Below are 16,036 nucleotides of genomic sequence, written 5' to 3' on the forward strand. Positions count from 1 at the left end.
GAAGTATTTTACAGTTTTGGTAGTGGATTTTGTTAAATTTTCCACCTGAATCCAAGTATTGCACTAGCAGGATATTTGCTGTACCAAGGGTGACCACTGTATAAGTTCAGACACAATTTTACTTTTTGTAAAATAAAAATTGGATGCAATCCCATCCCGGAGTCACTTTATAAATGAAGTCTTGCGACTGTGGGATCGATAAAGTTGGGAAACGTCTTAATAATTGCTTCCTTCTGCCGTTTTATTAATGTCCATATCGCGGCTTTGAATCTTCTTTAAAAACAGCGGCCTCCCTGTCACCGGGTCTTGGTACAGCTTACTGGTGTACCAAGCTGTACCAAGACCCGGTGGCAGGGAGGCCGCTGTTTTTAAAGAAGATTCAAAGCCGCAGAGTCTGCAGAGAGAGGGTAGCAGCAACCGAACTATGAAAGCAAGATTTCTGCCCGGTTAAAGGAGGGCCAGAAGTTGTTGCCATCTCGTTGGCAGGATCAAAATAAGGGAGGTCGGCCGAGCTGGCGCGCAGTGCACGCGCACGTGCGCATGGCGGCGTGCTTTCACTTTAAACTGCATTTAAAGTGAAAGCATGCTGTGTTTAAAGTGAATATATTTACAACAAGGGGTGGTGAGGGACAGAGTCTCTGAATTAAGCAGAAAGCTCTCACCCAGTCAAGAGATCAGGGCTAGATCCAACACCGTGTTTTAGCTCACTGCACCATCCCAGTTTCAGAACCTGGCTGTATGCAAATTAGTCTGTTCCTGTCCCAGTGCATGATGGGAACAGGGCAAACCAAACTACAAAAGCCAATTCTTACACTGGGAAGGAAACAAGCTCCCGGGGACCGGTTTCTGGCATTACAGCCGTCTTCGGCCCGGTTTGCTTGAATCCTGATGGTGCAATGAGCAAGGGTCTCACATCTGAAAATACCCTTCCACGCTTAGGGTGGACAAAAATATTTACAACAAGGGGTGGTGAGGGACAGAGTCTCTGAATTAAGCAGAAAGCTCTCACCCCCTTTTCTGAATCGTTTTTGGCCACTATAGGTGTGGCAGGGTATACTCAGACATGAGTCCCTTTCTCACTACACCATCAGGATTCAAGCAAGCCGGGCCGAAGACGGCTGAAATGCCAGAAACCGGTCCCCGGTAGCTTGTCTCCTTTCTGGTGAAGAATTGGCTTGGTAGTTTAGTCTGCCCTGTTCCCATGATGCACTGGGCCAGGGACAGACTGATTTGCATATAGCCAGGTTCTGAGCTGGGATGGTGCAGTGAGATAAATAATGGTGATGGATCAAGCCCTGATCTTTGGACTGGGTAAGAGTGGTCTGCTTAATTCAGACACTCTGTTCATCACCACCCCCTTTTCTGAATCGTTTTTGGCCACTATAGATGTGGCAGGGTATACTCAGACATGAGTCCCTTTCTCACTGCACCATCAGGATTCAAGCAAGCCGGGCCGAAGACGGCTGAAATGCCAGAAACCGGTCCCCGGTAGCTTGTCTCCTTTCTGGTGAAGAATTGGCTTGGTAGTTTAGTCTGCCCTGTTCCCATGATGCACTGGGCCAGGGACAGATTGATTTGCATATAGCCAGGTTCTGAGCTGGGATGGTGCAGTGAGATAAATAATGGTGATGGATCAAGCCCTGATCTTTGGACTGGGTAAGAGTGGTCTGCTTAATTCAGACACTCTGTTCATCACCACCCCCTTTTCTGAATCGTGTTTAAAGTGAAAGCACGCATGTTTAACAAGATGGCGGTGGACTGTCTACTGTCCTAACATTCACGCGCATGCTGTTAGGTTTGGACAAATGGCGAGAGCAGCCATCTTTGTCCATCCCTACGCGTGCATGTAAGGCTTTGGGAGAATCAATCGCAAAAGGTCCTCTCCTAGGCGAGAGCAGCGCATACGCTGCTTTCGCCAGGCGAGACCTAATAAAAACTATTTGATTATAATATTATACTGTATTATATTATTTTTGGCATACCTGTTCCTAGCACGTAGAATGTGTTGCTGTCTTAGAGGTACCGATATGGATCTGGAAAGTAATCAGCCGGCTCCCCCAGAGGGGACACCTAATAAGTTTATGTATATTAAATATGATATTTCTTCCATAAATGTATTGAAAACACTGTGGAACATATATACGAAAAAGGATCCGGACCTACAATGGCCAGTAAATGGGTCATTTGATTTAACAAGGATTCAGAGTGCTTATGTATGACATTTCCGTAATATTAGTGTAATTAGAAGTGATATTCGGGAACTATGACTGACACTTTTCCACCAGCAAAACCAAGAAATAAAGACGAGGGAAACCTGTAAATACGAGACATTAAACCCTCATTGCTGCCAAGGTTTCAGTGTACTTATGAGCGACATTGAACTACCAAAGCCGGCAGCAATTATTTAAAAAGGTACTCCTTGACTGGACTAAAATCATTATACCCTGAGCGTTTGGTTAAGATCCCCCCACCCCTGCCGACCAGCAGTAAGTGCGACTTCAGCTATGTCGTACAGCTCCTGAAAAGTAACTGTACACCACAGACTGAGACTGTGTGTGAACTCCAGCTGAGAGCACAGTAATAAAATATGCACAATTCAGGGCACCGGCACACTTACTTTTTCTGGCGAGCAGAGTGGCATTTCAGTTACTCCCGCGACAAATGTCCTATGGCTACACAATGGTGTTCTGAGCGCCCCGAGCAGCCGTGGTCCTTGGGATTGGTTCCAGGTCCATCCCGCAGTCACGGGTCTCAACACAGATTGTAAAAGTTTGTTTACTGTGCAGTGATGCGAAATTACACAGCCAGCCTCTTAACCCTGCAAACTTATTATGCATTGCATAATGCCACTGTGTTTGTTGAAGAGCGTGATACATAGCAGAATCCGTGGTACTGAGCCCCATCAAGTGTAGTTAAGCACTAGAACCTCCCATATTTGTTGGCACACAAACACAAACAAGAATTGTGTAGTCAGGCGGGTGCTGCTTGTGCTGTCTCTGCCCCCCATCATCAATTAGGTACGCCACTGTTTTGTTGCGCCTGCGTATGATGCAAGGCATGGCGCGCATGCAACATAAAGAGTGCGAATTACGCTACCAATCACTAGGCAAACCAACATTGAAAATGCAATAGGACTCAGATTTACCCGAGCCCTATTACATTTTAAATGGAAGAGCGGGCATGAATGAAGTCAGGAACGAGAGGGGTGGAGGGGTGGTTGTGACACAAGAAGTTACAGACTGCAGGAGGGAACGGGGAGAGACAGGGAAACCAAACGTTTTTCGAAGTAGAGGGGCTGATAGCCTCGGAAGTGCAAAAATGACGTCAGGGCAGTCAGGAGGCGGGACTAAAATGCCGAAAACCAATCAAAATGCATAATTTTTAATTGTAGCCAATCAAAGTCATGCCTGCAAAGTGGGCGGAGCTTCCCTCGCTATACTGGATACATCATCTCTCGTCGAGACAGCGCATGCGGGCCTAGGCAAAACCTAAAAGATGATATGTTTGATTGTGTACAAATGTGGGGATTTTTCTCCTTATGATATTCAGAACATGGACCAGTCTTTGGGCTGTTTACTTGTCTTAGTGCAGTCTCTGGACTACTTTTGAGAGCTCTTTTGTTTGTAAATATGATTTACAATTGGTTTGTTTGAGTACAGTCTGTGGGCTGCCTCTTGTTTTTGTCCTAGTGTTGATTTGTGGGTTGATTGTGTGTTTGAGTGTCTATGAGGTTTGTGGACTGACACCGGTGGTAATGCTTGTGAAGTACTTGTTTGAGTGAGTAGTCTGTGCTGTTTGTGTAAGGATGGCTTGCCTTTGCAAACTGTGTTGTGTGTTATGAGTGTGGGGCCCATTCTTGAAAATGTCTGGAATGAGCTCAATTTGGTTTGTTGTTGTCATTGTGTTCTGCAGATGCCATTGGAAGAATTATACTTTAAATTTCAAAGAATTAATTATATACAATATGTTAAGTAACTGCAGGCTACTATGGAAAGTAAAAGCAGTAACTAAGTATAGATGTGTGAACATTCAATTAATATATTGCCACAATCAAAAAAATGAGAATTAAAACTTGAAGCAGAATTGCCTAGCATTCCATATAAAAAGAGAAAATATTATCTCACAACAAATAAAGTGCTTTGAGACCTTTGGGTATAGCAAGAGCTATATAATCTTAAAACTAACTTTACCTAGAAAAAAGTACTCAATAGGAAAAAGTAGGCCTCACAGAGAAAAACAAATGTGTGTGTGTTATAGAACTAAATCTTTAAAAAATTAGAAATAGATGCCCAACATTTTGTTAGTACTGCCTATCAGCTGTGCAAAATGTTACAGCACTATCCTTAGATACATCATATTAAATATTAAAAGGCTTTCAAATTATATTAGTAATTGATTACTGCTAAAATAAAAGTGTCTTCCTTTTACCACACTGCAAACAATAGATTTTGACTGGCTTGGAATACCTAGTTTTTAGAATGAACTGAGCCTCAAGAGAAAGAGAGCTTTTAACAGCTGCTCAAGCTGTCTGTCCGAAGGAAGCAGTCTGTCAGAGCAGAGGGAGGTAATGAGTGTTTTTGGGGTTTCTGTGAGGACATTATAGTACAGCACATTGCTGTCATATTGGAAACAGATAGCATTATAAGGGGCCCTCTGCCAATAAATGTCAGACAGGATTTATCAGTCCTAGAGCACAAGGCCTTCTCGCCTGAAAAAGTGTAGAAGCTAACACCTGCTGGTCATAAAAACACAGCTAAGTAAATAAGATAGGCTTTACCCAGGCACAAGCTACAAATAAACACTGTGGCAACTAGGTTTTAGGTTAGTACAAAATGGCATAAAAGCACGTGCATTAAAGACTACTAATTTTGAAAGTTAGAAATACAGCTTCATTATTGTGGATAAAAGAGAAACGATAAAAGTAAGGACTTTCTTTCTTGTTGTTTTCCTAAGAAGCACAGCTGTGGATCTGATGGTAAATAATTACCTATTTTGAAAAAGTGAAACAAACTTTCTATGTTTCATTAAAGCGTCTGTGCTTAGCTTCAAAAGAAGTTTTGTAAGTGTTATAAATAAATGCATTTAAAGACAAAAGGAAAAGAATGAGGCTTGCTTTTCATATGTAGAAACAACAAAAGGGTTAGTGATCATTTTTCCAGAAGTGACTACATGAAAACAATTATTAAAAGTCATTGCACTAAAATTGTTTTTGCATTATTATAATCTTTATAATGCCTAATAACACTATTGTGAAAATTCACTAATATTTAGCACTGTAGAAAATTACCCTGTACAAATTGTGCATTAAGATTTCAATGTTTAAATGCTTCAATATATTGTGCATCCAAATAAAAAAAGGTGAGTATTAGTTTCTCTAACAATGACGATATTACTGTATCTTAGTGACAAAATTAAAATATGATTTCTAGTATGGCTGCAGTCTCAAATACAATTAAAAGTTATATAAGAAGAGTATCTCTAGAGACATGTGAATTATATTGCATGTCTTAATGCACAATAGTTCTGGGCGCATTATGGCATTCTGAAAACTAAAATTTTGAGCCAGATCTTTAGGTGCTAGAACGCACAGTGCATAAGGAAAAAAATAGAGAGAGTAAAAGTTACATGCCACCCTTAAATTATCAGCATACTGGCATGGAGCAGGGATGCCTTTAGTCATGCTTCTGGAAGAGTTACTTTGAATTGTAATGGCCACATGGGAATAGCTTTGCTTAGACGAGGGATAACAGGTTTAAGGCTCAGAGGCCAAGTTCTGTATTTGGCAAACTAGCACGGCTGAGAGTGTTTTTACTGACAGGCTTGCTCTGGCACTTCGACCCTGGAAGATTATCCGAAGGAGGGGGCCAGAGCGTAGAGAGAGAGAGAAGCTTTGCTTAATATTTTTGGCAAAAGCCCAGCCAGGTTCTATGACGCCACAAGAGAGAAGGAGGGGCAGCAGCACCTGTGGCCATGTGCAGAGAACAGATCTGCCATGCATACAGAAATAATGGTTTCAACTTAAGGTTGCTGTGCCAGGGCTAAGATAAGTATGCAATGAAATTAAGCTTGCATTCATGTGCCATTATGTTAAACAGTGCAATAGCTAAAGGAATTGGTAGTTAGTTATTGGATTAATGTTTTTAGTTAGCTTAATGTGCTTGTATAGCAAAATTCACAAAGTGGTACAGTCCAATAGTATTGGATATGGTCTCCTTGATATGGATTCTCCTAGCTATTTACCTACTACAAGTCTGTACGTGCCCAACTGCCAAAATGGGTAAATATTGTCGACAGAAGGTCACCTGCTTAGGTAACCTATTGTCGAAGGGGGGTAGGAGACCAGTTCCTGGGCAAATTAAGGGTAAGCACAATTAAGTAACAAACTGTATTTTGTTTTTTTTTGTTTGTTATTGTATCTCTCTCTCTCTATCTCTCTCTCTATTTTTCGAGCCTGTCTAAGCTGTCTAGGAACGGTCATGAGACAATTGGTTGGTTTCGCTTTAGTCATTCATTTCACAGGATGCTGTGAATATGTTCTTAAATAAATAGAAACAAAGCACCTCACCAGTGCATGTCTAATTGGCTATTAAGAAATACTTTATGAACAAATTGTTAGAATTAACAAAATTAATACGCCATGTTACTGTCCATCCTGTCCGTACACTGATGAAATTGGAATTAGATAAGGATGAAAGGATGGGTAGAATAGACTGATTTTCCCTTATTTGATCTTTAAGGGGAACTATATGTAAGGGTGTTTTTGTTCCACATTCCCAGGTGGCAACACCATTATTGTTGATGTTATTACAGCACTACATAAGTCACAGAGGCATCACAAGTCCCTCATTAGTTAGTCCATATAATTGAGCTGACAACCCTTGCAAGAGCTGGTGAATAGGTTTCTCCCCTGAATATGATATTACATGGCCGAGATCGTGAAAATTATGATGCATATGGTTCACAATGCTAGGAAAGATGCCCATATACCCGTAGCACACATTTTTAAGAACAAAATATTATTTTGCTTATTTTCTTGTCTGCCACAAACAAGTCCTGATGGAAAATCCATGTACCTACTAGGTTATGTTTAATTTATCAGTTATTCATGTAATATGGATCTCTGTTACATTCCCAGTTTTAGAGTTTCCCGCTACACCTATAATATGAGAGCATGGTCATAAGAGCAAAACATGGTTGTTGTTATGCGAGGAAAATAATTTTAGAGGTGTCTGCAGTTTTGCACAATAGTGAAGGTTCACAATATTAAATACAAGTTTGCTAAAAAGAATAGTTGTTTTGAAATTCCTTTTTTTAGGTGTAGGAGAATAGGGTCTGCTTCCTATGGTTACCCCCACTTTTTGCTGTGATTCTCTGTTTTTTTTTACTTTAGTGTGGCTGTGGACCTGCTAATCAGGCCCACAGCCCAGCTGTTCTCTCTCTAAATTGATACCATGTACTTTAGGTACATACCAGATTGGTTACTGGGTCACCCCTGTGAGGCCCTGTATAGTGTACCATAGGTAGCCAGGGCATAGGTGCACACTAGACCTACCAGGGGCTGCAGCATGTATTGTGCCACCCCTGGTTAGCCTTCCAAACTGACACCACATGGCTGTTCTTACAGCCTGGGCAAGGTGGTGTAATCACCCCTTACTTAGATATAGTATACCTATATCTATATACATATATAGACACATATACACATATAAGCCACTCCTAAGGCAGACCTCGACAATCCTGGAGGTAGAGCACTTGGTTTTATGTGAGAGGGTGCCCTAGCATGAGCTGAGCCCCTCTGCAGCTTTCGGAACCATCTCCTTATAGCTGTTCTATGATATAGACATACCATATACTCTAACCGCGAGGATAATGATGCACTTAAATGTTAATTTTGGTTTGGCTTTATCAAAACATGTTGTGTGAGGTGTCAAACACTTTGGAATACTACCCCCACCAGTTTTGGTGGTGGGGATAGCATTCCACCCCTCTAGAGGGAGACAACTTGTAGTTACTGGGTACCCGGTTAAAGTTAAACAGAGCCCCAGCATCCCAAATGGATGCTGCTGCCACAGACACGAGTCTGCCCTCCTGCTTCTGGATGAAAGTCCGGCAGAGGAGGCTTGGACAATAGGTTTCCTGTCCAGGGAGGTGCTGGCACCTCACCAGACAGGCTTTAGTGTATTGGGGCAGGGTGGGTTGCATTCAGTGAATGCTTTTCAGACACTGCCTGGGGAACACAAGGTGCTTCATGCATTTTCCAGCTCAAACCGGTTGCTGGGGCACTAAGCCCCAGCTCTGGTGCGAAACTGGACAAAGGGGAAGGGGTGTAACCACCTACTCCCCAGGTCCACCCATAGGAGGACTTTAGCGTTAGTCCAACCCCTAAACTTACTATAAGTATAGAACCCCAGTCCCTCGGACTTTAGATTACCCTGGACGAAACTCTTCAACATATATCCTGGACCTTCAACATTCCATTTCGACTGGAAGACAGAAGAAATCTCCCTTGTAGTCAAGGAGTCACCACCCTGTTCAAACAGGCACCAATAGCATCTTTACCGGTCTACATTTTGGAGGCTCCCGCTGGATCCTGAAGAATCTGTGATATAAGACACAGACTTCCAGACATCGCTGAACCCGACCTTCGCTACCCGCAAAGCTGGGACCAGTGGTGGACATGAGAGACGTGGGACCGGAACTCCTGGACATCCTACATTTTGCTACCTGCATCGACGTCCCGAGGTATCCTGAAGTTGTGCATTGGGGTGCTTGAAGCCCCAGCCCAGAGCACCTTTTGCACTGAAGCTCAGAGGCCCCCACTCCACGAGTGTCCCGTGGGCCTGCTGTGCGCATTTTAGCTCAACGGGTCTTTGCGGTTCCTAGTCTGTTGGCTAGTGAGCCCCCAGGAAGACCATCCTTAGTTTCAACTTGCTTTCCTGGTTGCTCCAGGCTTGCTCCAACTTCCCTGCAAAGGAGAAGTTCCACAGACCTTGCTGGTCTGTACCAAGGCCAATCTCGACATCCTACGTGGGTTGCGTTTACCAAGGCTTGTTCGGTCCAATCCGGATACCTTACTGCAGTCAACTAGATGCTTCATGGGACAGCTCGAATCCAGCTCCTGGTCATCGTCGACACCTCCTGGTTGTCGTGGCTGAAGAGACCTTCATTTTCACCTGAAATCACCCGACATCTGGTGGCATCTTTCCATCACGCCCTGGTCGCTGGCTAGTGGCCCAGACTCTGTCTCCTCGGCTTTCAGGTTCTTCACACCTCTGATCCACCCTTGGATCCACCTGGACACTTTTTCTCTGGTCGCCTGCAGCACTTCTTCGCAGCTCTCCATTGGAATCGACGACGAAACCCGACACGAAAATACACCTATGCACCCGGCTTTCCTGGGTGAGGTAACACGAGTACTCCAGTGCTCCCGCGGGTATTGACTCTCCAAGTATCGTAGTCTAAAAGGGTTCCATCGCAGTTCACCTCCTTGTACCCTTTTTCTTAAAAATTGTAACTTGTTCGTTCCCCAAAGAAACTCAATGGCAACACGCGGCTGTGTTTAGACACTGCACGCGTCTCCCGTGGGCCTCCTACATCCTAACCTTTGGTTGTCCTGAGTAGCCCCAGCGATTCCACAGGCCCCAGGCCTGCTTTCTATTCCTCAAGTGGTTCTTATACCACTATTTTAGTATATGGTTTGTAAGGCCCCTAGGGCAAAACTTATACTCTGCAACTTATCGTATGCTAATTAAGTTCCTTGTATTGTACTTTTACCTCAGACCTCATAAAGAGTCCAGAGGGGTTGTGTTTAGAACAAATACATATATATTTGATATATATTTTGTGTGGCGTGCTTTCATTTGGTACTCAAGAGATTATAAATGGTAAAACAACTTGCTTAACTTGTCTCCAAGTCTTAGCCTGAAGGCTGCTCTCCAAAGCTACCACTAAGGATAGCTTTCTATAAGGTTGACTTTATAACCTACCATCAATAAGGGTCGATTAGACTGGTGAAGGTGCCCACTAGAACTAGTGGACATCATATACCAGGCTAACATCTCACATTGGTGGCAGCGGTGAGATAAGAGCTTGCATTTGTTTTACCAAATAATCTTGAGAATATCATTTGAAAAATCATATCAAGGTACCTGTAGGCACATATAAATCAAGACTTATAATACATAAGTTCTACTGAACTTAGCAGTTGTAGGTGGTAAGGGCTTAGCACACCCTGACTACAACTTCTAGAGAGGTTCTAGTAGGGAACAAGTAGTGTAGGTGGGTGCACACACCACACCTCACTAGTCATGGCTTTAAGGGCAAGAGCTAGTGCCTCTCTGCCAGATGTCAGCAAAGAGCAGACATCTAAATATGACACATTCACATTCCAAGACTTAAGGGGATTGTGTGTCACAAGAAAATTAAAGCAAGGACAGAGTCCCACCACCCAACATCTGATAGATATCTCAGTGGCAGATGACTTAGCAAAAGCATCAGATCTAGATACACAGAGACGAGTAAGAGGGATGGGGGTCATCTATCATCAGAAGAAGATCCTAGTGGGGTTCCCCAACAGGATTCTGAAGATGATGAGGATGCAGACCAGGAAGTGGTTGATGAACCAGACCTGGGAGAGACAGGACTATCTGGAGATGGAGATGGCCATGGCGGGCCTTCCTTCAGTCCCTCAGGTAGGCCTACTGGTGTACCTAGAATACAGAGATCTCACTCATGTGAATCTCAACATTCTAGTTCATCAATAGGGTCCTCTACCTCATCTCACTGGAGGAAAACATCCCCTGAGAGAAGAGAGCATGAAGCTAGAATGAAAGAAGTCAAGCTTAGGATCCAGAGGCAACAAGTTGCCCTGGAGAAGAAACCCTAGCTCTTGAAAGAGAGAGAAAATTGTGTGGGCTAGAGCCCACTGGTGGCAGCAAAATCCCTAGTGGAAGGGATAGGTCCTATGACCATAGAAACCTAAGCAAGATTGTCCCTCCCAATCAGAGTGGGGATGACATCCACAAATGGATAACTGCTTTGGAGAGGGCCTGCAAAGTACAGCAGGTGCCCCAAAGTAAGTGGGCAACAATCTTGTGGCTCTCCTTTGCAGACAAAGATAGAGACAAGCTCCTCACTGTTAGAGAAGAGGATGCTGACAACTACAATGTCCTGAAGAGTGCTCTAATAGATGGGTTTGGCCTAGCCACTGAACAGTATAGGTTGCTGTTCAGGGATACCCAGAAGACACAGACACAGGACTGGACAGACTTCGTAGATTGTGCTACTAAGGCTCTGGAAGGCTGGTTACTGGGCAGTAAAGTAAGTGACTAAATAGGATTGTATAACCTTATAATGAGAGAACAGATTCTTAATAATTGTCAGAGCCAATTATTGCATCAGCACCTGGTTGACTCTGATTTGACCTCTCCACAAGAATTGGGTAAGAGGTCAGGCAAATGGGTCAGAACCAGGGTGAAGCAGAAGATACAGAACCAAGGTGGTGACCAGAAGAAGCTAGACCAAAAGGGTGGGGAGAAAGCAAAAGACCAGAAGTCTTCTCAAGGTCCCCAAAAAGCTTCTAACGGTGGGGGTTCCCAACAATCTAAAAATAAAGAAGGTCCAAAGAAACCCTGGTGCAAGATTTGTAAAAGTAATTCTCAATGGACCAGTGATTGCACCAAGAAGGAGACAGCTCCAACCACCATTGCTCCTAGGGCAACTGTTCCCCCTAGGTCAGCTCCAAGTGGTGGTTCTCAACAGAAGGGTGTAGTGGGGTTAACCCTGGGAACTGAGATGGACTCTGGCCTAGTCAGAGTACCAACTCAAGCTGTGTTGATCTGTGATGGAGGCATGGATATGTCCTTCGCTGTGAGTCCCAATAACTTGGGCAAGTACAGACAAACTCCTTTAGTCAATGAAAAAGAGGCTCAGACCTACAGGGACAAAGGGGCTAGTGTCACCATGTCGATACCTGACTTTGTGGACCCTCAACAGATCATACTAAGTGAAACTTACCTAGTGACCATTGCTAGCAATGTCACTACCACACACAGTATGGCAGTTGTTCATTTCTCCTGGGGAGGGGTAACTGACCTTAAGAAGGTTGTTATTAGTTCAGACCTCCCTGTAGAATGTTTGCTTGACCTAGAGACTTCAGCCTGGTCTGAAGTGGAGCTTAGGACACATGCAGAAATGTTGGGCATCTCAGCACATGTTCTTGCTGTGACTAGGTCACAGGTCAAAAATGGCAACACTGAACAGGTACTGGATTCTGGAATAATGGACCAGTTGCCTTCCAGGAAAAGAAGCAGCAGGGTTAAGGCTGTGCCTTCACCCCTGCCTCAGACTGAGGATCAGCCTTCTGAGGAAGCTGATTGTGAGCCTAAAGAAGGAACTGTCCTAGAAGAGCTTGAACCTGATCAGGTTGAGTTTCTTGGGACAGGAGGACCTTCCAGGGCAGATCTGAGGCAGGCGCAGTTGGACTGCCCTTCTCTTGAACCCCTCAGACAGCAAGCTGCTGATGAGGCTGCAGGGAATGCTCATGGAACCCATGAGGTTTACTGGGATGAAGGGCTGTTGTATTCAGAGGGTAGAGACCTTTGGCATTCAGGGGCTTCCTGTCAGGTTCTCACCATGTTTTCTGCGGAAACGCCACGGAACTGAAGAAAGGTCCACGACTTCCCCATATCACTTATTGGGAATGGCGATTGCCAGTCAACAATGGTAATCCAGGGGAAGAAGGGAAACAATCAAATGGAAAATAGGGAAATCCCTCGACGTATACTGACTTCTAGTTCAGAATTGCTAAAAAGAATGAACAATGGGTTAGAAGACAGTCTGAACACGATATGACCGGTACTCAAAAATCAGGATGCATAATTACCTTACTAATCCCTTCTCTAATGTTGAACTGAAGTAAATAGATGTCATACTGCACAATTATTTGACTGTGTGGACATAAAATAAAGTTGTGAGCCCTTCAACTATCTATATCTATCTATCTATCTATCTATCTATCTATCTATCTATCTATCTATCTATCTATCTATCTATCTATCTATCTATCTATCTATCTATCTATCTATCTCTTGGTAGATAATTAGTGTCATAAATAACCAGCCTACCTGTTCCAGCACAAATATCAGGGAAATATTTATCTCTGGTAGCGTGAGGTCCTGTGGCAGATTCAACATTCAGGAAATGAATAAACCTTCTTGGTATGTTCATGAAAGAGTTTTAAAAAGAGTCTTTAACAAAATTAAGTTCATAAAATTAATAACACAAAATGCAGCGCGAAGGCGCTGGTATCGTAACCAGGGTCTGTGACTGCTTTCAGAAATCAGGAGTCCAGGGGGGTTGAGTCAGCCCAGCTGGAAGGCGGAACAACAACAACCCAGACGTCCGGCTGACCAATGGAACAGGAGACAAATGTCCGGCCAGTCAACGGAACGCTGAGTTAAATGTCCGGCCCACCAGCCAGAAGAATCCTCAATAGTCCGGGTGGCTGAAGAGAAGCAGGGACTTCAGGAGTATCCCAGTCCACGTCGTGAATAGTCCGGTCCGACCAGTGCGGGAACAGAAGGTGGCGATTCCAAAGAAGTGGAAGCAGGAAGAACAGGAGTCCTGGAGTGGCAAAGGTGAAGGCTATGGCAAAGTTCCAACACGGGAGACGGGCATTCGAACTACGGCAAAAAACCCGACGTAGGGAGTTAAGGGGCCGCGGCGAAACCGGAAGTGAAAACGACCGGAAGTAGCCAAACACTAGAACGCAAAGCCCTGTGTCAGAGGAAAGTCAGGCTTTATGCTTGCCTGACTTCCTCGCGCATGTGCAATCCTGAGACACCATTTTGACGGTCTACATGCCGGCAACCGTGACACTTCCTTTTGACACTAGCCCATGATATTCCCTTAGCAGGACATCTTGGCCAGAACAAAACTTGGGACAGGCTTGTCCCTCATTTTCACTGGCCCCACATGTCAGAAGACACCAAGGAGTTTTGCCGCTCCTGTGTATCCTGCCAAGCCAGTGGCAAAGCAGGTAGCACTACAAAGGCCCCCCTTATACCACTACCTGTGGTGGGGGTTCCCTTTGAAAGAGTTGGGATAAACATTGTTGGACCAATGGATCCCCCAACAGCCTCTGGAGACAGGTTTATTCTGGTGGTAGTGGATCATGCCACCAAATACCCAGAAGCTAGACCTCGTAGGACCACTACAGCACCTGTTGTGGAAAGAGCCCTTTTGGGAGTTTTCTCAAGAGTGGGTTTCCCTAAGGAGGTTGTATCAGACAGGGGTGCAAACATCATGTCTAGTTACCGAACTGCAATGTGGAAGGAGTGTGGAGTGAACTATAAGTTCACCACACCCTATCACCCACAGTGCAATGGTCTAGTTGAAAGGTTCAACAAGACCTTAAAGGGTATGATTAAGGGTCTCCTAGAAAAGCTCAGGCCGAGATGGGATATCCTTCTACCCTGCCTTTTGTTTTCTTACAGAGAGGTCCCACAGAAGGGGGTTGCCTACAGCCCTTTTGAACTTTTGTTCAGGCATTCTGTAAGAGGACCCCTTTGTCTGGTGAAGGAAGGATGGGAGTTACCTCTCAAACTTCCCAAACAAGACATTGTGGACTATGTACTTGGTCTCCGCTCCCGGATGGCTGAGTATATGAAAAAGGCATCCAAAAACCTTGAGGCAAGTCAGGAATTGCAAAAGGCCTGGCATCACCAAAAGGCTGTACTGACTGTTTACCAGCCAGGACAGAAAGTGTGGGTGTTGGAGCCAACGGCCCCAGCAGCTCTTCAAGACAAGTGCAGTCGACCCCACACTATTGTTGAGCAGAAGGGAGAAGTCACCCATTTGGTTGACCTTGGAACTTCCAGGATCCCCCTCAGGGTGCTTCATGTCAACAGACTGAAACCATATGTTGACAGGGAAGACATGGGCTTGCTCATGGCTACTGATGAAGGACAGGAGGAAGAGAGTGACCCTCTCCCAGAACTGCTCTCTCAGAACCCTGATGATGGTTCAGTTGATGGTGTAGCCTTGGCAGGCGGCCTCACTGACCAGCAGCAGAGTGACTGCAGACAAGTTCTGCAGGCATACAGACATATGTTTTCACTGACTCCAAGTCAGACTACCTGGTGCACTCATGAAGTGGACACTGGGGACAGTCTGTCTGTTAAAAGTAAGATTTACAGGCAACCTGATCATGTCAGGGACTGTATCAGGACAGAAGTCCAGAAAATGTTGGAATTGGGAGTTATTGAACCTTCAGATAGCCCTTGGGCTAGTCCAGAAGTCCTGGTGCCAAAACCTCACACCCAAGATGGTAAGAGAAAGATGAGGGTTTGTGTAGACTACAGAGGTCTCAATGCTGTCACTAAGACAGACGCCCATCCAATACCCAGAGCAGATGAGCTCATAAGATAAGTTGGCCTCTGCCAAATATCTGAGCACATTTGATCTGACAGCTGGCTACTGGCAAATCAGGTTAGCTGAGGAGGCCAAGCCAAAGACAGCATTTTCAACCCCTAGTGGACATTATCAGTCTGTGGTGATGCCCTTTGGTCTGAAAAATGCACCTGCCACATTTCAAAGGTTGGTGAACAAAGTCCTCTCAGGCCTGGATAACTACTGCGCTGCTTATCTTGATGATATTGATGTCTTTAGTTCCACCTGGGAAGATCACCTGATCCACCTGAAAAATGTTTTGGAGGCCCTGCAAAAGGCAGAGCTAACTCCCAAGGGTACCAAGTGCCAGATAGAGCAGAGTCAGGTTGTATACCTGGGCCACCTTGTAGGTGGAGGCCAAGTTCAACCATTGCAGAGCAAAATCCAGACCATAATGGACTGGGTGCTCTAACCATCCAGACTTGGTCAGAGCTTTCTTGGGCCTGACTGGGGACTATATGAGATTTTTCAAGGGGTACGGTTCCATTGTGACACCCCTGAATGACTTAACTTAAAAAAAATGCCTAAGAAAGTTTAGTGGACAGTCAGCTGTCAAAGGGCATTTGATGATCTGAAGCAGGCTATG

This window comes from Lissotriton vulgaris, chromosome 10, assembly GCF_964263255.1.
Source record: "Lissotriton vulgaris chromosome 10, aLisVul1.2, whole genome shotgun sequence".
NCBI classification, from domain to species: Eukaryota; Metazoa; Chordata; class Amphibia; order Caudata; family Salamandridae; genus Lissotriton; species Lissotriton vulgaris.